Here is a 15,655-nt window from a genome sequence, read left to right as displayed (position 1 = left end):
CAGCGCTGGAGAGCTGGCTGTACAGATGAGGGAGAGCCAGCATTCTGACCGGCTCAGCTATCACCTGGACCCATGTCCAGGACTCTGAGTGGGTCCATCCTCAAACTCTCTGTCATCTGGGAATGCTTGGGATAAAGGAAAGGGCCAGTCCTCCTGTCCTGAGGCTGCAGTATCTCCCTGACACAGGCCAAGAACTAGAGAGCCACGAGGAGTCCCTATGAGGGTCCAATATTGATGCTGTCACAGAAGCCAGGCATCTAGAACCTGACCCATGACTCACTGCAGTGAACATTTGCAAGTGAAGATGTGTGGACAGAGGGACATTCGGTGGGACACACTGTGACACACTATAGCTTCTGTGATAAGATGTTGTCCTGCTTTTTTTTGTTTGTGTGTGGGTGTTTATTTTAGGGGGGACGTTGCAAGGGCAAAGGGCAGATCTGATGGGATGGGGAAACGAGCAGGACTGGGTGGGGTGCATGATGTGAAACTCACAAAGAATCAATGAAAAATGAAGAGAGAGAGAGAGAGAGAGAGAGAGAGAGAGAGAGAGAGAGAGAGAGAGAGAACACTGGTGCCTCTTCCAGAGGACCTGGGTTCAGCTGCCAGCAGCCACATGGCAGTTCACAACCTCTGTAACTCCAGGTCCAATGGCTCCATCGCCCTCTTCTGGCCTCCTTGGGTACTACATGGTACACACACACACATACACACACACACACACACACACACACACAGAGGCAAATACTTCTACACATAAAAATAAATAAACAAATAAATAAATAAAACTTTAAAAACAAAACCACCTTTTCTTTTGACAAGGACATGAGGGAGCCAGTTGCAACAGAGTACTGCCCTCTGAGCCGAACAGCCGTCATCTTAGTCAGACTCCAAGTGACTACATGCAAGACGCCTTCAAGGCCTGGCTTGTTGACTCTTGGTGTTCTCTCAGAGAAGGAGGTAGCTAGGGTCTATAGAGGCCACGGCCCTCCTGCCTCTCTCAGCCAGCTACAGGAGAAAGTTTGACGATTACAAAGGGGGATCGGCAGATGCTATAGCACACAAAGGATGGAGGGTTAACAGGAGGAAAAAAGCCATCTCAGCCGGGGTGAGGTCCCCATACTCCTGTAAGTATCATTTGTTGTTGTTGTTGGTTTGGTTTTTGTTTTTTTGAGATAGAGTTTCTCTGTGTAGCTCTGACTGTCCTGGAACTCACAAAGACCTTGGAGCTCTGCCACCCAAGTGCTTGCATTAAAGAAAGGCCTGCACCACCACCGCCCTGCCAAACCCAATACTTTTATTGGTTCTCCAAACTGGACTTTGGTAAAATGTTACTTTGGTTTGGTAGTGGTGGTCAATAGAAAGGGACAGACAAAGCCGGGCGTGGTGGCGCACGCCTTTAGTCCCAGCACTCGGGGAGGCAGAGGCAGGTGGATCTCTATGAGTTTGAGGCCAGCCTGGTCTACAGAGTGAGTTGTGGGACAGTCAGGGCTACAAAAAAGAAACCCTGTCTTGAAAAACAAACAAACAAAAAGAAAAGAAAGGGGTGGACATTTGCGTCTGTGTCCTAGTGAGTTCCTGCTAGCAACAGTTTCCTTTTCTGCCCCGCCCTAGTCACAGATCGCCTACCTTAAACCACTTTGGTTTTCTGTTCGGTGTATGAAGCAGTCTCTCAGTTCTCTCTGGCTCACTATGTAGCCAAGGCTGGCCTCAAACTTATGGCAGTCCTCTCAGCCCTTCGAGTGGTGAGATTACAGGCCTGCGTCACCAGGCTGGCCCCAGGTCCCCGCTACAGTGGCAGCAGAGGCCTTCCCTAAACCTCCCACCCCACCCTTGACTTCTCCTCAAGCTCCTCAGGCCTCTGGCCTATCAGCAAGGCTGCTGCCTGCTTCAGCGACCCCTTCTGAAGCTCCTCCATGTGCCTTAAGTCACAAGGCCCAGCTAGGTGGGCCCTGGAGCTCTGAGGGCCACTCCTCAGGCTGCCCCACCAGCAAAGCAACAGTGTTGCTGGTGGCCAACGAAGTAAGTCCCTGCTTTCATCCACCCTGTCCCTGCTGCCCCGCCCAGCCAGGCCCCGCCCACTCCCATATTCTGCATTCTAGCTCCCTCCATCCCAAGGGCGGATGCGAAGGGACAGGAAGATGAGTGAGGTTGGGGTGGTGCATGATGTGAAATTCACCGAGAATCAATCAAAAGTTTAAAAAATATATTGTATATGTATAAATGTGCACCACAGATGTGCCCCGTGCTCACTGAGGTCAGAAGAGGGTAACAGATCCCTTGGGACTGGAGTTACAGACAGGTATGAGCTGCCCCATGGGTTCTGGGAATTGAATCCAGGTCCTCTGGAAAAGCAACCAATGTTTTGGTGTGTGTGTGTGTGTGTGTGTGTGTGTGTGTGTGTGTGTGTGTTTTCTTTCTTTTTTTTTTCTTTTTTCTTTTTTGGTTTTTCGAGACAGGGTTTCTCTGTGTTAGCCTTGGCTGTCCTAGACTTACTTTGTAGACCAGGCTGGCCTCGAACTCACGGCGATCTGCCTGCCTCTGCCTCCCGAGTGCTGGAATTACAGGCACGTGCCACCGCCCCCTGCTCTATATTGCTTTTAAAGTCTTTGTCCTTCCCTTTCCTTCTCAGGTTGTTCACTTTAGGCTCTTTCCACCTGTTTTCTTGGTTCTGTGACACCAAACTGAAAAGAGTCTGTCCTTGGCATAGACTCAGGCTGGAGAGATGGCGGAGCGGGTGAAAGTACTTGCTGCCTAAGAAATTTACCCGCGAGTGGGAAGAAGTGGGAGGGGCCTCCCTTGCAGGTCTGAGCCAACACCACGTCCTTGCCTCCCTCGGTGAATGGGGCAAGTGAGGCCACGCCAGAGGCAGCCCCGACTCCTCAAAGACCCTCTTTTCCTCCCTCCTGGCTCCTCTCAGACTTGGAGGTCACAGCAAGGAAGAAGTCTGGGTTTCTGTGTGGTGCCCAAGTACCTTCCAGGCCTGGAATGTTTGCCCGGGGCTGTCTGTGAGAGAGAAACACTCAGCCAGCCAGCCAGAGTGGATCCCGGCTATAATCCTAGCACTTGGAAGGTGGGGAGGCGGGAGGAGCAGAAGTTGAAAGGCATCTTGGAAGGCATTCTCAGCTATATAGCAAGTGAAAGGCCAGCGTGGCCAACAAAACAGGGTCTTGTACTAAACAAACGACCCACGCAGAGTGAGGAAAAGAGACGGTCTGGGCCTGGAGAGATGGCTCAGAGGTTAAGAACACTGACTGCTCTTCCAGAGGACCTGAGTTCAATTCCCAGCAACCACATGGTGGCTCACAACCATCTATGATGTGATCTGATGCCCTCTTCTGGCCTGCAGGTGCACATGCAGGCAGAGCATTGTACACATAAAAAAATAAATAAATAAATCTTAAAAAAAAAAAAAGAGGGTCTGATCTGTACACACTCTGAGGTGCTACCAAGGTCGCTGCCGGGTGTGTTAATATCAGTGTCATGTGATGGAGAAAGAAGGAAGGACACAGACCCAGGGCTCTCTAGGCCTTTTGTCCCATCACACATCTGTGTAATAAGTGAATGAATGAAAGAAAGAAAGAAAGAAAGAAAGAAAGAAAATGAATGGCTGCTGGACGGCCGCCGCCACAAAAGCTGTTTCTCCTGCAACCTAAAAGAAAGGGACAGGATGCGCTGGAGGACATGGCTCAGCAGTTTAGAGCACTGGCTGCTCTTCCAGAGGTCCTGAGTTCAGTTTCCAGGAACCACACGGTCGCTCACAACCATCTATAATGTGATCTGGTGCCCTCTTCTGGTCCTCACGCGTACATGCAGGCAGAGAGCATTGTATACATAATAATAAAGAAGGAAATCTTTTTTTTTTTTTAAAGAGAGAGAGAAAGGGGCAGCAGTGACATCAGAGATGCAGCAACTCTGAGCCACACAGACGTTCAGCCAGCGTTCTCCTGAAGGGCTCAGCAAAGGTCTCCGCTGAGGTCCCCCCCGTGCCCCGCCCCCCTCCTCCATGCGGCCTCCCCCCCCCCAACCTGCGTTGGAAGGCTTGTCTGGAGGACCGCTCTGGCTTGCCCAAGGTCTCCCTGGCTGGCGGTTAAAGAGGAAGGAGCTGAGGAAACCCTAGAGGATTTGGAGCCAGAAAGAATTTGACGGGGAAACAGATGGGAGGCCGGGTAAGGGGAACCTTCAGCCGTAGCGGAAAGACAGACTACAGACAATGGATGGAAATGACCTAAGGAATCCCAGAGGCGGGCCGCTAGGACGAGGGCTGCTCACACCCACAGGCCTGGGGTGACAGGAAATGGACATAGAACTGCTGGGACCACCAAGTTCTGGCCTGAAGTGCCTGCGCCAATACCACGAACCAGCCAGAAGAGATCGATCCGGGAGGGGCCGTGCCCAAGTCCCACCCGTCCATTCCCTCCCACGGCCTCTTTTCTTTGTTTTGTTTTTCGAGTCAGGGTTTCTCTGTGTAGCCCTGGCTGTCCTGGACTCTCTTTGTAGACCAGGCTGGCCTCGAACTCACAGCGATCTGCCTGCCTCTGCCTCCTGAGTGCTGGGATTAAAGGTGTGGGCCACCACCTCCCAGTTGTTTCTGAGGATCTTTGTTTTTGTTTTTCAAGACAGTTTCTCTGTGTAGCCTTGACTGTCCTGGACTCACTTTGTAGACCAGGCTGGCCTCGAACTCACAGCGATCCGCCTGCCTCTGCCTCCCGAGTGCTGGGATTAAAGGCCTGCGCCACCACCTCCCCGTTGTTTCTGAGGATCTTAAAGCAGCTACAGGATAGGTGACCAGGATCTGGGAGACAAGGCACCCTGACATTTTCAGAGCCCTAGGCCAAGGGTTGGGACAGAAGAAGACTCCCCTGCAGGCTGGCAGCAGTTTCCCCTCCCCTCTGCTGTATCTGCCCCCATCTCTTGCCACTGCATTTTAAACTTGCTGTTAATGTCCTGTGACATTATTTATTTATTTTTATTTCATGTGCATTTGTGTTTTGCCTGCATGTATGCCTGTGTGAATGTGTCAGATCTTGGAATTACAGACAGTTTGTGAATTGCCATTGTAGTTGCTGGGAACTGAACCCGGGTTCTGTGGAAGAGCAGTCAGCGTTCTTAACTGCTCAGCCATCTCTCCAGCCCCGTGAATTGCCCGCTTTAAATGCGAACGTCGGGGCACACCCCTTGTGTGGAGTCATGAAAACTGCACATTGTGCTTTGTGATTCATCCCAGGGAGTTGCGGTGGGGGGAGGCGGTTCAGGCGGGCCCAGAACGACAGACAGACACAGTGGACTGAGGAGGGCGGGAGGGTAAAGAAGAGAGAGTGTGATGCCGGGCAGCTTATTGTCAGCATATTAAACATGGTACAGATTGGAAAAATGTTTCCAGGCAACAGTCACTCCAGTTCCAGGTGCACAATGAAGCTTAAGGCGTGACTGCAGGAAAACTTCTTTGCAAAGTACCTGTGGCCATGAAGATGGATCTTTCAGCTCAAGGGCCTAGGATCTGTCCTGGTCTCTGACTAAGATAGCACAGAGGTCAGCAGGCTATAAAGTACATGTGACTTCTTCCCCGTTATGGATGTTCTACTGACAGAGAGCGGAAGATAAAGGTCTGGGGGCAGGGGGGAGTCTGGGATAGACATTCCAGGACTTTTGGGTGAGGTCGGCCTCTACAGACAGCGCAGATCACCAGGTCATTAGCATCTACTCGCAGCCTTCTGGGCAGAAAACAGGTATTTATGGGGACTGGAGAGATGGCTCAGCTGTTAAAGAGCACTGGCTGCTCATCCCAAGGTCCTGAGTTCAATTCCCAGAAACGACATGGTGGTTCACAACCGTCTGTAACAGAATCTGATGCCTTCGTCTGGCCTGCAGGCTTACACGTAATAGAGTGCACATAAATAATACATAAATAAATCTTAAAGACAAAAAACAAAAAAGAAAAGAGAAAACAGTATCCATTGCCTCCATTGGGGAGGCACCCCTTCATGCCTGCGGTGCAAAGACCTCTGTGTCCCCAACACTCCAGGAGTACAAACAGGCTGGGGCTTGGCAGACAAGCAGGTGATGACCTCTGTGTGCCCCTCAGTGTGCTGGTTGGGAGGGTATGAGAGGCAGCCTGCCCTTGCCGGGAGCCCACTCCTGTCTGCCAAGCTCTTTCGTTTCAGAACAGTCACATCCACAGGGGTCCTGGAGTGTGTGCAGGAGCTGTACTGGGTACAGGGACTGGGTACTAGAGCTTGGTACTGGGTACTGGAGCTTGGTACTACGTACTGGAGCTTTGGAGTATAGCAGCTCAGTAGGTTCTAAGAGCAGAGTAGAGAATAGTTGGGAAATTTGCAAGCTAAGGGTTTAGACTTTTAGCAACTTGAAAGCAGTCACCGCAGGTGTGTATTCTCGCCATGGGAATCAGCAGGCACTGTGTAAACTGAGGTCCCCATGGAGGGAGGGGGCACACCTGTGTTAAGGAATTCTCCAAGAAGCCGGGCACGGTGGCGCACGCCTTTAATCCCACCACTTGGGAGGCCAGAGGCAGGTGGATCTCTGTGAGTTCGAGGCCAGCCTGGTCTACAACACAAGTCCAGGACAGCCAAGGCTACATAGAGAAACCCTGCCTTGAAAAACCAAAACCAAGCCAGGCCAGGTGGCGCATGCCTTTAATCCCAGCTCTTGGGAAGCAGAGGCAGGTGGATTTCTGAGTTCGAGGCCAGCCTGGTCTACAAAGCAAGTCCAGGACAGCCAGGGCTGTTACACAGAGAAACCCTGCCTTGAAAAAACAAAACCAAACAAAAACAAAACAAAGCAAAACACAATACAACACAAAAGCCATTCACGGGGCAGGAGAGATGATTCAGTGGCTAAGAGCCCCGTCTGTCCTTGCAGGGAACCCGAGTTTGTCTCCCAGCGCTCATGCTGGGCATCTCACAACTGCATGCAACTCCAAGGAGATCCAGAGACCCTCTTCTGACCACTGGAGACACCTCCACATATATGGCACACACATGGCATACTCTCATTTACATCTATAAAATAAAGCTTTAAAATAAAATAAAAACAAAAGCATTCAGCGCCCACACACACCTGTGTGTATTTTAATATCCTTTGACTGTCAGGTAAAACCTTTGAAATGCATTCTTCAAGACTACTAGCAGCTGGGCGGCAGCGGGGCACACCTTTAATTCCAGCAGAGGCAGGTAGATTTCTGAGCTCCAGGCTAGCCTGGTCTACAGAGCAAGTTCCAGGACATCCAGGGCTACATAGAGAAACTCTGTCTTGAAAAACAAACCAAAACAAAAAAACCAAGAGAGAGAGAGAGACAGAGAGGGAGAGGGAAAGGGAGACAGAGAGAGAGAGACAGACAGAGAGACAGAGACAGAGAGAGACAGAGACAGAAGGACAGATAGAGAAAGACACAGACAGAGAGACAGAGAGAGAGAGAGAGACAGACAGACAGACAGAGAGACAGAGACAGAGAGACAGAGAGAAAACTAGCTCCTACCAATGCTGAAGCTCCATACACATCAGACAGCATCCTCGGCCTGAGGAGTGTTTCCTGCTTGGCTACAACCTGCCTACCTGTGTTCCTGCTCCCGTACCTGGTGAATGAATGTCTTGATTAATGACTTCCTTTGTTTTGTAACTAATAAAATCTCCTAACGGCTCCCGCGGTGGATATTATCCTGGGCCATAGCCACTCACATTTGGCTCTAAATAAACTGTCTCACTCCCTCTGAGGGGAGATCTGTGCTCTGTGCCAACACGCCACACCAGTGTGCCGTGCGCTCGTCTCCCAGAGAAGGCTTCTCCATGCCGTTCACAAGCCGCTAGCATCACCAGACAGGAAAGCCGAAGACCGCAGACAGCACACCCTGCGAAAACCATGTGCTTCCTGGGGTTCCTCCGGGTAAGTCAGACCCTTCAAGGAGTACCTGCTTTCTCTCTAGCAGAGACCCAGAAAGAAGAGACAGACCCAGGCCCAAGGCGTGATATTGACAGCTGAGGCCACTGGTCACATCTCTCCTGCAGGCCTTCACACCATCTCTTGACACATTGTTACAGGTGGGGCCAGTGCGTCTTAGCAGGACAGCCACCTGCCAGCCACAGGTGGGATACACAGTGCTTGCTTCAGAGATCCCGGGCTTCTCAGGGGAGCTGACATTTGATCAGACCTTGAAGAAAGAATGGTTTTGTGTTAGCCTTGGCTGTCCTGGACTTGCTTTGGAGACCAAACTGGCGTTGAACTCACAGTGATCCACCTGCCTCTGCCTCCCAAGTGCTGGGATTAGAAGCCTGTGCCACCACTCCCAACTGAATGCATGCTTCTTTTTTTTTTCTTTCTTTTTTTTATTAATTTATTCTTGTTACATCTCAATGGTTATCCCATCCCTTGTATCCTCCCATTCTTCCCTCCCTCCCATTTTCCCCTTACTCCCCTCCCCTATGACTGTGCCTGAGGGGGACTTCCTCTCCCTTTATGTGCTCATAGGGTATCAAGTCTCTTCTTGGTAGCCTGCTATCCTTCCTCTGGGTGCCACCAGGTCTCCCCCTCCAGGGGGCGTGATCAAATATGAGGCACCAGAGTACGTGTGAAAGTCAGACCTCACACTCCACTCAACTGTGGAGAATGTCCTGTCCATTGGTTAGATCTGGGTAGGGGTTTGAAGTTTACAGCCTGTAAATACAACACAGTGGTGCAGTTTGGAAAAGGTGGGTGTGGCTTGGGGACTTTGCAAATATAGAGAGTTCCTGGAAATCAAGCTTTAGATCTAGGCGGAGTGCACACAAGGCTGCTCCTGGGCCTGCAGTAGTGCCAGCCTCCTCAGCCTGTGTGCTGCCTGCCAGCCATCTGCGGAGAGGGAAGTAGTTTTTGAGATGTTTCTAGCCGGGCTTGGTGTCACATACTGTTAATACCAGTATTCGGGAGGCAGAGGTCGGGGCCAGCCTGGTCAACATAGCGAGTGCAGGACAGCTAAGGCTACATAGAGAAACCCTTTCTCAAAAACAAAAAAACCCCAACAAAACAGAGAGAAAGAGAGAGAGAGAGAGAGAGAGAGAGAGAGAGAGAGAGAGAGAGAGAGAGAGAGAGCCAGGCATGGTGGTGCACGCTTTTAATCCCAGCACCCGGGAAGCAGAGACAGGCAGATAGATTTGAGTTTGAGGCCAGCCTGGTCTACAAAGCAAGTCCAGGATAGCCAAGGCTACACAGAGAAACCTTATCTCAAAAAAACCAACCAACCAACCAAACAAACCTAAAAAGAAAGAAAGAAAGAAAGAAAGAAAGAAAGCTACTTCTACTCCATCACAGATGGATATCTTTATAAAATACAAGAAGAATTCTTTCGGGGGGTGAAACCTCCCCAAAGCCTAACGTCCTTATTATAAGGCTTGGTGGACACCAAATCCTCCCCCAACCTGCTCACGAGCTTCCCACTCTCAGGCTTGTCCTCAGCCCCTGGGGTGGACAGGGCTCCCTAATGAGAGCCAGATGCTTGCCACACCTTCCACAGCCTAGGCAGAGCGCCTGCTCTGAGGAGGCAGGTGGCCTGCCCAAGGTTGTACAGATGGTGAGGGGCTGAGCCCCAAAGTTTTGCTGAGCCTCTGGAGACCCTGACCTTGTTTTTCCTCCTCTTCTTCCCACTGGGTGATGTGTGTGTCTGGTGGTGGTGGTGGGGGGGGTGGTGTGTGTGTGAGTGTGTGTTTGTGGTTTGTGTGTGTATGTGTGTGTGTATGCATCTGGTGTATGTTTGTGGTTTGTGTGTGTATGTGTGTGTGTATGCATCTGGTGTATGTTTGTGGTTTGTGTGTGGATGTGTGTGTGTATGCGTCTGGTGTGTGTTTGTGTTTTGTGTGTGGATGTGTGTGTGTATACATCTGGTGTATGTTTGTGGTTTGTGTGTGCATGTGTGTGTGTGTGTATCTGGCGTATGTTTGTGGTTTGTGTATGTGTGTATGTGTGTGTGTATGCATCTGGTGTGTGTTTATGGTTTGTGTGTGTGCATATGTGTGTGTGTGTATGCATCTGGTGTGTGTTTGTGGTTTGTGTGTGTATACATCTGGTGTATGTTTGTGGTTTGTGTGTGCATGTGTGTGTGTGTGTGTGTGTGTATCTGGTATATGTTTGTGGTTTGTGTGTGTGTGTGTGTGTGTGTGTGTGTGTGTGTGTGTTTTGGAGCCAATTTAAGACAATCAGGGAGCTGCTTGCTACATGTCCTCCTGCAAGGGGGTGGCAGAGATGGTAGCCTCTGGTCTCCTGACACCAGCCAGTGCTCAGTGGCCTCCAGGGAGGGCCAGAGAAGGAGGGCAGGAAGAGGCTGGGGACTCATCAGTCCCTGGCAATTACACAGTGCTTTGTCATTCTTAATTAGCTCAGTGGCTCTGCAGCCTGAGATCTCCCAGGGCTGCCCACGCAGGGAGGAGGCAGCTGCAGGGTTCACTGGGGACAGCAGGGGGGGACAGGGGGGGGCTCCTCAGGAGTACCTCTCCTGATTTCACAGACCCTGCCACTCCTCCAGCTGCAGAGAACCCTGGCCTGTAAGATACATTGGAGAACAGAAAAAACAAAAAAGATGTCCTTGACTGGGTCATGGGCTCGCCCAGGCGCTCCTCAGTGGCTCCACAGGACCCTGGGAGTGAGGACATCCAGTCCCCTGTTGGAGACCTGCTCAAGTGTTGGGAGCTGCCCACATGGCATGCTCATGGGCTCGGGAGACTTAAGATGACCAGTATGGCTGTTGACTGGGCACCTGTGTTATGCCGGGCACTGGCTGGACACTCATAGTGCCCGGACCCCAGAAGCCGCAGGAAGGTGGCCCTCAAAGGTGGCCATTAGCCCATTGTACCAACAGGAAAGCTGGGGCCCCAATTTGATTAGGTGGCACATACTTAAATGGAGGATTTGGTTGACTAGCCCAGGCATGTGAAACTCTGAGGTCCAAGAGATGCTGTGCATGTGTGTGGTTGTGTGTGTGTGTGTGTGTGTGTGTGTGTGTGTGTGTGTGTGTGTACAAGCGTGGGTAAGTGTGCATGTGTGCATACATGTGCGTGTGTTAGGGCAAGAACAGTGGTGTAAAGAGCTAAGGTTAGAGTGTTAAAGAGGCCACTTAGATACTGTAGCATAGGTGAGAAAGCCAGGAATGGCTGGAAGTTTCCAGAAAAGGGAGCACTGTGAGCAGGGAGAGGGGGCAAGATGAGCAAGTGAGCAGGCAGGATAAACGTCAGAGCTGCGAAGGGACAGGCTGGACTACGCACTGTCTGTCTCTCCAGTCACTCAGAGCCCCTCAGGGTGGCTGGTCTCCACCCAAACAGGAGAACTCTGGGAGCGGAGGAGGCGAGGCCAGCCTGCTCACTCAGGTCAGGTCAGCAAGGAGAGTGGGTTTAGTGTGAACGCAGACACTGCACCGACTGCTAACACAGACGGGCCACAGTCTGAATCTACCGAGAGCCGTGACTCTTGGGTCCCTATGCCAGCACCGTGAGACGCGAGCTCTGCATCTCTGCTTCCTCTGTCCCTGCCCCCCCCCCTCCCGTGCTGCCCTTCATGAGTTTTCAAAGGCAGAGTGGCCTCTCATACCAAACACTGGAGCTCTTTCAATGACAGTCCCTTCTGGAGAGCCCACCTTCTAATCCTGTCACGTCGTTGTTGGAATTGGGGAAACATAAATGTCCCGCTTATCCCACCAATTTGACACTTTTGAGGAAACCGAGGCCCCACGGTATTTAAACTTTTTTTTTTTTTTTTTTTTTTTTTTTTTGCCAAAGGTCAAGCCTGTGCCGGCTTCTCCCAGGTCAACCTGCTCTAGGCCCAGGTGACAGAGGGACAGCAGGCGGAGAACTGACTCAGGGAAGCAAGAAGATTAAAGTGTTTATTACATTTTACTTGTTCACGTTCCTGAGGGGCGGGCAGCCTGTGCAGGGCACAGTGTGGGTATGGAGGTCAGAGGACAACTTGGAAAAGTCGGTTCTTGTTTTCTCCCACAGGCTCTAGGGATTGGGCCGGACGCTGGCTTCTCGGCCAGGCCCTTGCTTCTGTCTCAGTCACTGCACAGAAAGGCTACTGGCCCCGTCTAGCTTGACACCTGCTCTCTCACCGGGGTCCTGGTGAGAACTCCTGAGGAGAAAAGAAACCATTTGACTAAAACCAGAGCTGCTCATGTCCCCTTCCCATGACATTGATTCTGTTATTATTTTGATATTGCCCATAGCCATTGTAGAAGTGTTTGATCAGATAAGAGAAAAACTAAAACAAAACAAAACAAAACAAAAACAAAAACAAATAGGAGGGTGGAGACTGGGACATGGTGATGCACACTTTTAAAACCCAGCACTCAGGAGGCAGAGGCAGGTGGATCTCTATGAGTTCAAGGGCAGTCTGGTCTACAAAGTAAAGTCCAGGACAGCCACAATACATAGTGAGACCATGTCTCAAAAAATATAGACTAAGCCAGGTGCAGTGGCACACACCTGTAGTCCCAGCACTCAGGAGGCAGAGGCAGGGAGATCTCTGTAAGTTCAAGGCCAGCCTGGTCTACAAAGCAAGCCCAGGACTGACTACACAGAGAAACCCTGTCTCTAAAAACAAAACCAAAACCAAAAATATATCTATATCTGTATCTACACATACCCCACGTAGCTGATAAGATACTTGCTCCAGAGTGCACAAGGCTCCAGGTTCAACACACAGCACCAAATATACCTGCTGTGAGGAGAATGTCCCTGTAAATTCTAGCACTTGGGAGGTGGAGGCAGGAGGATTAAGGCCGTCTTTATTTGGCTAGGTAGTGAAGTCAGCGGGGAGCTCCGTGAGACCCTATCTAAAAACAACAGCAATGAAACCCCACACACAGAGAAGAGGACCTTAAAGTCTTGTCTTGAACATTGAGTGTGATTTCCCTACCTGTCCGTCCCCCCCCCCCCGCCCCCTGTAGTTTTAAGCACCCCAGTCAGTCAGGTGGGAGGCCCAGAGCCTTGACTGCTGGTCCCAGTGTGCTGTGTGACCTTGGTCAAGCTCCTGCTCCACTCTGGGCCTCAGCCTCCTCACCTGTGAAATGAGACTTTGGGCACAGCGACTGCAGAGGGGGCCTCTTGCAGCTCTGACCTTCTGTCGATATTTCTCTTTCTGGGAGAGCGGCAGAAGGGCCCCAGCAGCCTGCCCCTCGGCAGGGGATGCATGCCTGACAGGTCCCAGCAAGCTGCCTCCGGAAGGACACAGGACATGAAGCTGCCCACACAGCTTTCCCAGGCAGGCCTGATCACCAGGCCCATATGCCGGCCAGACACCACCGCTGCTCCTGGGCTCACGGCCCTGGTGACTGTTTTCCCTCCAGGCTCCAAAAAAAATCCCTCTGCTGTTCTAGGACCTAGTTGACCCTGGACAAGGAAGCTGGGGACTCAGCTCTGTCTCTTCCTTACTCACTGCTACAGACTTCTGAGGGGACAGTCAGCCTGGTGTGGTATAAAGCCGGAGCAAGGAGAAAGGAGGAGCTTCGTAGGCAGCTCTCCCTGATGACAACCCTCCAACTCCCCTTGTGCCTTCTGTAGGCAGCTGGGGTCAAAAATGAGTGAGAAAACTGTTATGTCCTTGAGGATGTGACCCAGGGGGAAAAACAGGGCGGCAGCATCACAATGCTCCCAGTTCAAAGCTGTTGGGGCCCCTGGGGAGAAATCTCACCCAGAGGTGGTGGTCTAGGAGGGCATCCCTGGAGGAAGCAGGGTTTTATTTTATTTATTTATTTATCTATTTATTAAAAAAGATTTTCAAGATAGGGTTTCTCTGTGTAGCCTTGGCTGTCCTGGACTTGCTTTGTAGACCAGGCTGTGCTTGAACTCACAGCGATGCACCTGCCTCTGCCTCCTGAGTGCATGGATTAAATGCGTGCACCACCACACCTGGTGGACGCAGGTGGGTTTTTGAGGGTAGGCTTGAACTCCTTTAACTTCAGTCCCTCAGGACAGCCCCATGGGAAACCCTTACTGTCTCTCCTTTACAGATGATACTCAGAGCTGGGCCTGGTGGCGCACGCCTTTATTCCCAGCACTTGGGAGGCAGAGGTAGGCGGATCGCTGTGAGTTAGAGGCCAGCCTGGTCTACAAAGCAAGTCTAGACAGCCAAGGCTCACAGAGAAACCCTGTCTCAAAAAAACAAAACAAACAAACAAACAAACAAACAAAACCAAAACAAACAAACAAAAAAAGTGACACTCAGAGCAGCCAGACCATGCTCACCACAAGGACGACTGGGCTCCTACTGGGACATCTGTCTCAGACTCTTGGGAGTGTCTCCTCGTGTAAAGGAGGCTTTGGTTGGCTGCACTGTCCAGTCCAGCAGAGTTCTGGGAACAGACCGGAGGGTTTTAGGAAGCAGCCAGAGCGCACAGCCTCTCTGTTTCCCAGCCAGGATAGGCCTGCAGGCTTCTGAAACCAGCCAGAGGTCACAGCTGCGCCGAAGCACGGCTTCTGAAAACCAGGTAGTGAGTGCCTGCCTTAGATGCCCTCTGCCCGGGATTCCTTTGGGCACAGCCAGGACCAAGGGTCAGGTTTTTGTGGTTAGAATTCTTTGTTATTTGGCTTTCATTTTTGTTTTGTTTAGTTTTTTTTTTTCTGCAAAGTTTTATTTTGTACCCCAGTGCCTTGGAACTTGCAGGAATCCTCTGAGAGCTGGGATTACAGGTATGAGCCATCGCACCTGGCTGTAGAATTGACTGCTGGCTTCCTGGAGTTGGAACAGGCCTGCTGCCTTGGGAGCAGCCAAGGACTCCTGGAGCAAGGCTTTAGAGCCTCTATTCGGTCAGGCCGGTGGGCTTACTAAAGATAGGATTATGTGTGACAGGTACCATGACTCAGGGAAGGGAAGGACAGCCTGGGGTCACACAGCAAGCCTGAGTCCCAGTCAGGCTGCACTGTCCCTGAGACTATGCGGACGGTGACAGCTGAGAAAGCTGCTAGGGGTGCTTACATACATACTCCGGTTCCTTCCCTGAAAATTTTACAACCTTCATATTCTCAGTCAAAGCCACCCATTGCTTTGGTGAGCTCTTCCCTCGTATTTATTTAAGTTAATTCGTTACTTTTTTTGTTTTTGTTTTTCGAGACAGGGTTTCTCTGTGAAGCCTTGACTGTCCCGGACTCGATTTTGTAGACCAGGCTGGCCTTGAAGTCACACAGTGACCCGCCTGCCTCTGCCTCCCAAGTCCTGGGATTAAAGGCATGCGCCACCTCCGCCCGGCGAATTCGTTACATTTATTTTGTGTGTGTATACATTGGGGAAGGGCGCGTGGGTGCCACTGTTAGCGCCTGGAGGTCAGAGGACAATTTGCAGGAGTTGCTTCTCTTCCACGATGTGGTCTCCGGGATCATAAATCAAGCTTGGCGGTGAGTGCCATCTCCCTCCCATCTACCACTTTGCTTTCTCTTATATTTTGAACAAGACCCTTTTGACGTCTCTAGCCCTCACTCTCCCCATCTGTGAAATGGTCTCCAGGTGCCTTTTAGCCGAGCTGTCTAGAAGGTCATGGGATCCTCTAGGTTGGGGAAGGGAGCCTTAGCGGGTACAGAGCACAGCGGCCGAGCTTTTGCCTGCCGGGGAGGGGCGGGGTCGCGATCTGGGGGGCGTGTCTGCGGGGCGTGGCCTTTCGGGCACCGCCCCCAGACGTCGCTAGGAGGG

Source organism: Acomys minous (genome assembly GCF_964271855.1).
Source record: "Acomys minous genome assembly, chromosome: 6".
Lineage (NCBI taxonomy): Eukaryota > Metazoa > Chordata > Mammalia > Rodentia > Muridae > Acomys > Acomys minous.
This window is presented reverse-complemented; position numbering follows the sequence as displayed.